This window comes from Coturnix japonica, chromosome 1, assembly GCF_001577835.2.
Source record: "Coturnix japonica isolate 7356 chromosome 1, Coturnix japonica 2.1, whole genome shotgun sequence".
In the NCBI taxonomy this organism is placed as follows: Eukaryota; Metazoa; Chordata; class Aves; order Galliformes; family Phasianidae; genus Coturnix; species Coturnix japonica.
In genome coordinates this window covers 26,676,318-26,683,386 of record NC_029516.1, presented here as the reverse complement: position 1 = coordinate 26,683,386, position 7,069 = coordinate 26,676,318, and positions in this window count along the sequence as shown.

The following is a 7,069-nucleotide window of genomic DNA, read 5'->3' as shown; positions in this document are numbered from 1 at the left end:
TTATGTGAATAAACCACCCAGCACTACCAACAAGAGGTCTCTTTGTATCTTCAGAAATAAGTAGCCGTTTGGTTTGGAAGGAAGAGAGGATGAAGGGGACTTCACTACGTTTCAACTGTCTCTGGAGAATAACCTCATGAATATGGTGCAAGTGTAGGTATAGTCAAAAAGAATGCAGAAAAGTCTTATGGAAATCACTGTTCCTTATGGAATAAGAGGTAGAAATACAATTTCTGACTACAGGTATAACAGATGAAAGGCAGGACAGCTAGGATCAAAAAGTTGAGCTGTGGTGGTTCTAACTGAAATACTGCATAGCCAGTGTTTACATTGCAATGATGCCTGTTTTGGCATTAAACAAAGTTAAGATAATTTTTGTCTGTTTGTGATTAAAGGGATGTGACAATACTGACAGCAGAGTAGACAAAATTCTAAGTACAATATGGCAATTTGTTCATAATGTTCTAATTTAAATGAACTTCACTTTCATAATTTCTAAGTAATTTTGACTTGTGGTAATCCTAAGATGTTTTTCAAAGTGTAAATATATTTAAAAGCATCTTTCCTCCATTTATAAAAAGTGAAAATTTAATGTTGTAATGTATTTTGATCAGCTGTTTTACTCTGTGACTGTTCTCTCCATAAGAATCGTTGTTTGTAAAATTCTGTATATGCACCAGTCTTCAACAGCCATACATTCTGGGTTGCTTGCGAGGTGATGATGCAACGAGGCAAGCCTGATAATATTCCATGTAAGTGAGTTCCTTTATGTGCTGATTATCTGGCTTCAGAAAGGAAAAGGGGAAGGAGAGTGGGGGAAAATGGCCTATAATTAACTCACTGATAAAGTGTTTATAAGTTTGGTCCTTTATCTTCCTAGCCTTACCCCTAACTGTAGGTAGTGTAAGGAAAAGATACACTGTTAATAGATCTTATAATTTCTTCTGAAATTATGTTTGCATCTTGGAAAGAAACAAAACTTGTTCTGCTTAGTAGCAGGTTCAGGTATGCTATATAAAGTCTTGATTCTAACAGCAGTTAAAACCAAACAAAGAGAACCCTTCACCTCTCAAAGATTCTCAATATTAAGTCTCTAAATTAAGGCTGAAGTTTTAAAGTGACGTTTTAAACTATTTGAAGCTTCTCTAGATAATTCCTGTTTTGCGGCAGATTGTAAAATCTCCAAAAATGTTTGGGCTTTATGATCTGTGCACTGTTAAAAATATGATGGACAGGATATTTTTCGGTAGCCATATAAGACAATACTTTTTGTAATTTGTTTCCACGAGGTCTTTACAGTGGTCAGGCAAGTCTTCTAGAGTAGATATCTACATGGCTCTGCATCTTAGGTTCTTCAGGTTTTCTCTCTCCTGTCTCAGAAGTGCAGTGGTTTTCCACATGCTGATTGACTATTGCTTTGTTATACAGGAGGAATTTGGCATGGAATTGTCTACCGTGCATTTCTTTGCACATCCAGCATTCTTTAAGCATATCCGCGTCTTTCTGTTACATGCCTTTAGTTGACTCTGCTGCCATTAGGGAGCCTGGGTATGCTTCCCTTCAAATAACAGAAACCATGTGGAAAAGGAAGCGTGACTTAGAGTTTCTTTTCCAGCAGCAGCAAGCACTATACTTGTAAGTTTGTCCTGTACTAACTCAGGAGTAAGACAGATAAGACAGAAAATGAATGCTGTTTTTGGTGGTGGACCACTCAAGCATATTTTGCAAACACGTTCTTCTATTTTAATGTTAAGGTTTGCATGTGCTGGAAATACCATTTGAGCTTTTGAAGGTTTTTCTTAACTGAATTATGCCCCCAGCTTATGACAGAGCAGTGTTAGCTTGAAGGAATGTAACCACATAAATGGACAAAAGCTGTACCATAACATCAGTCAAACTGAGGAGAACTTTGTAGGTTTTCTTTTCTACTGTCAAAATTCTAACCAGGAGATGGAGATTTAACAGGTTTTCCTGAGACAGATATCGAGTTTAGTTTGGTGTAAAAGGAAAAAAACCCACATCCTTTAATAAGAATTTACAGGATTTAACTATTAAAATAAAAATGTACTTCACAAGTTAATCACATATCAATACTTCACAGAAATTATTCTTACTTCCTGTCTAGATCAATATGAACGGAGTAAATGGTGCAGCAGCAAAGAATGGCTGTACCCTTGCTAGTAACTGGTACTATCCAGCAGAAAGTGATGACTTGTCTTAGACTTTGTGCAGGAAGATTGTGTCGTGTCTGTGTACAAAGCCTAGGAACTCTGAACTTTGGGACTACAGGGATCTAATTTGTAATTGATATGCATTCAGTACACAACTACACAATACATGATACTGAGCATGGAATAATCTATGTCAAGCTGATGCTTCTTTGCAGAGAATAAATCAGAATGCTTCAACATGAAGCTCAGTTCTTGATGGCACAGATTTCTTAAGAAAAAAAAAGAAATTATATTGCCATCTGACTGATGATTTCTTACTGTTACAGCCTTCAGCTGTGAATTAATCTAACTAAGGAAAGTCTCTTTAAGATTTCACGTGTTTGTTGAGTCTCATTAGTCTCACCTCTGAAGGGAATGCAGAATTCTGATTCCTTCCGTCCTTATTTTCATTGAGGTACATCTACGGGGTAACTGGGTGCAGTGATCTTGAAATAATTTAATGTGCTGACTTTTCTAAATAGGAAATATGACTGCTATTCAAGTTCTTCAGCTGTATCTTGGTTTCTGTAAGACTGGCAGTGCTATGCGGAGCTTGGAGATCATTAGTCGGTATTGTCAGTCATCCATGTTTCTACATAATTAACTTACTGGAGATATTCTTGCTGAACAACCTTAGACTAATCCTGTACCATTCAAGCATTCTGGTGGAGGTAGCTGGCTTTCTGGGATGCCAATTACTTGTCTTCACACCTATACTTCTGCAAAGGGTCTGATTCTATTGCAGGGCTTCCAAATGCAGAAGAATAAGCTAAATGCTTTCCCACTGGTGGAGGTGTAATGCTGCTAGGTAACTAGATCTGAAGGTTTTTTTGCAAGGTTCAAGAAAATACTCTTAGTGCTGACTGGAAATAGAGATCTGTGGAGGAGCACCCGCAGACACCGAGGACTACATTTACTACAGAAATGGAGCAGGCAGCATCAGTTTCTAAAATGTAAACAACTTCTAACAGAAAGACTGAGAGTAATAGTAAAAATGAAAATAGTTCAGAACAATACCTAGAAAAGCTACTACATAATGACTTCTTGAGTACACTGTTTTCTTCTGTGTACAGTATTGGAGGTAGGGGGTATCTTACACTTTGTGTGTTTTCTGTATAGCTCTTAATACCTGTTGGTTCAGTGACTTTCAGCCAAAAGACAGATACAGGTCTTTGTGAATTTCATGATCATTTCTCTCTTGGGTGCAGATCACGTATTGAAAGGGCAGCTGTTGTGGTTAAAGAGTACAAAATAGCTTCCGCTTCTACATTTAGATACTGCACAATTTTAGAGGGTTTGATTCCTGGGCTACTAAAAAAAAGGATAACTGCGTTGGAAGGGTAGTAAGGATCCAGGCTAGAATGGATGTGGCTCCTGAAAATAGTTTTGTGGCTGGTAGTTCATATGGCTGTTTTCGGTGATTAATCTACACTTTAGCCAGTTAATCTTGACGTGTTAATAGGGCACCCTCACAGACAGACCAGAACTACCAACAACACTGTCAGATGCTCTTGAAATTTATTAAGTGCCTTATGCAGAGCATCAAAGAGGCTATGATTCAATTGGAACAAAGTTTGTTAAGAGATTTACTCCTCTGGATGGAGTGGAGTTACAAGTTGTTGGTTGTAACGACGGTGATGTTCCTGGTTATAAACCTAGAATCTTTTGTTTTATTGCTCATACAAATATCTAATAAGAAACAGTCCAGAAATTTCAGAGGCTTTTGATTGGTAAAACATGTTCTTTGGAGGAGATTTTGTTTTTTCCTTGTAGTCAGCTGTGATAGCTTGCTTGGAGTATCACAGAAGTGAATAAAACTTGAGTATTTCTGGATGCTTTCACACTTCTCAATTTCCCAATCAAGAGTAGTACTACCTTTCTTGGGAAGGGGTACATAAGTTGGTTTTATTTGTAGGATTTATGTTTATCTAATATAGTCTTTAAGGGTTTTATTGTCAGAAAAAGGGCTTGTTATTTTGAAAATAAAAATCTTACCTGCCAGGTGTCTTCCCCAAAATGAGTAAGTGCCTTTTCTGTTCTGACTCTTAGAAGTATTTACGTTGTCAGATTGAATCTGAATGTCCTGGATAAACCAAGAACTAAGTACCAAGTGTTACCAATAGTTTGAAATCTTTTCGCTGAAAGAACAAGAGACAGAATGTAAGCCACTTGAATTATTTTGAGACCTGATGTTATCAGAAGTTTTATAACGGCATATGAATAGTATACTTCTAAGAACAATGTTACATTTCAGGAACTTGATATTGCTTAGGAAATAAATATTTATTAAAGTAAGTATATTAAATAAATATTTATTTACCAATTTAAGTAAGAGAAAATTTTACACCATGGGGGCGACAGTCTTGCTGTGAGAAGTCCTGACTACTTAATGGAAAGTAAACTGAGGCCCTGAACTCCGACTGTGAAAGAATGCATTTGGTGAGATATTGGGACTGCGAATCTTAGGTCTGCATTCTAACAAAGCAATTCTTCCCACCTAAGTTTTAGCCAATTCTCAAGCAGGAAAGAAGGCGCGAGCAGATGTCAGTAAGAGGCCCTCTGGTATTATTGGTGCTGCTTCCTATCTCTAGAGAATCCCTCTTTTTTTTTTTTTTTTTTTTTTTTAATCTTTGCTCAGGACTGGTACAGCTGAAAGTATATTTTCCCTTCATTCTTAAGCCTAGATTTTGAATGGAGTTTCTCTGAGACACTTTTGTAGTGAAATCGTATTCCCTACGAACATTGAAGACAAAAATAAACATCTCTGTGAACAAAAAGATTGTGCGTGGTTGTAATTTTTTTTAAATACAGAATTTTACCATAAAAATTCTAAGGGTACTCTATGCCAAATGTAACCATTACAAGTGATCTGCACTTGGAAGGAAGAGGAGAACAGGAGGCATTCAAAAGAGGAGACCAAGTTTTAGAGCCCTCTGTTGACTGTTTAGTAAGTCTACTTGCAAAACATGAGGATATTTGGTGCCTAAGTCTGCTATGTAGGCATTGGTCTGCCATATAGTTGTACTATGCAGTTTTAGAAGGGGCAGCCAGTACAAAAGGAAGTACTTTTACTTCTTCCTAGTAGTTCAAGCGTATGTATTTTAAACACATAGTACTTCTAGCTGATCTCATCTGGCTTTGAATTACTAATTTTAGCAATAAAGCAACCCCTGGTGAACAGGATGTAAAGGGAGAGGAACATTAGGAATTTATTGGCGTGTCTCTCCATTAGTATCAGTGTTAAACTCTGCTTGCAGAGGAATGGGATGCAGAGCAAAATAAAAAGATAACATAAGAAGTTGGCTTGGACAGAAATTAGCTTATTTTTGAACAGGGGTAAATGGCTTCACTACCTGCCTCACTGCACATGTATCTGGCTTGCAGAGCTGACTGACTTTCAGAGCCCCTAGCAACAATCCTAAGCCTCTTTCCTCTTGTTAGAGCAGCTGGTGGTTGCCATCTAACCTTTCTTTTCATGTTAGCTGTTGCTAGATGCAGTTTTATTCTCCTAGCAATGGCCGTGCAGGCTTTTTGTACTTGGAAATTACTATGTCATTAAAATGTATAAAATATACCAAATAAGAAAAAATAAGCTAAATAAAGAAGCAGTGGTTTCCAGTCAGTAGTCCAAGGATCCCACAAGTTAATGTGTTCCTTCTATGAAGGAGCCTTCAAAACAAAAACAATAGGATGAGCACTCATTATAAATAACATTGAATTCACTGTGTAGAGTCTGCACTGTTACTGTAAGGTGGAAGATGTGGAAAATACCTTTCAAGACTAATCTCATATTAGTTGATGTACTTCATCTTCAAAATTGAGCCATAAAACCATAATACAAAGTTGCTGTTTTGTGTGATTAGTTAGGAAATATTTACTCCATTGCAAGAGAAAAAAAGATGGTGGATCTGAGAAGACGCTGATGGAGGGAAGTGACTCAAAGTGCTTGATGTGGTATCAAACCATAGCAAGACAAGGTAAGGACTTTTAAAATGGAATATTTTGATATAAACAAACAAACACAGCAGGATAATATATATATTAATTAGGGTTGCTGTAGGGAAATTTGAGCAGTAGAAACAGTAGGATCGGAAGGCAGCTGCACCAAACTAAATCCTTGCCTTAGAAATGAATTTGAAGGAAAGAAAAACGATGTCTGGCAGCAACAGACAAGGAATGCTGCACCAAGGAGTCTGCTGATGCCATATGCACAACACGTGGCACAAAGCAGTTCCTCCTTGCTCACCAGCCTTACAATCCATCATAGCAAAGTGTTGACACTGCAGGTTGTACGAAAGGGCATGTGAACATCAAAGAAAATGTCTTTGCCTTTGAAAAACCCTCGACTGGTCTGCACTCCTGGCAGCACTGACACGAATCTGTCAGCACAAAATCTTATTGCTTTGCCAACTTAACTAACAAAGTTTTAACTTCCTGAAAGTACAAAACCAGAAGGAATGCTACAAGTGCATCTGATTAGGACTGAGCTTTTGAATTAGCAGAAAGTTTGTGTGGAAACTGCTGTCTTTGTTCTCTCAGTTGCATCAGATAATCCCCTTCCGTAATTCTGAGTTATAACTATATTTCAGTTGATCTAATTTATCTCTTGACCTGATGCGTAGCTAGGATGGATTCTGGTTTAATTTTATGGCCCTTTTGGCCTCTTAACACACTAAAGAGAAGCATAAGGTATTAATTCTTTTAAAAACGGATTATCCTATGTACTTAACATCTGTAGTTTGCTAAGCTTTCTGTTTTCTGGATTTCAGTTATTTTCTGGACATAAATGGAAACCCGAAGAAAGAAAAGTTCCCATGGCTGAGTTTCAATTCCATTCAGAAAAAGGATTTAAAGATTTA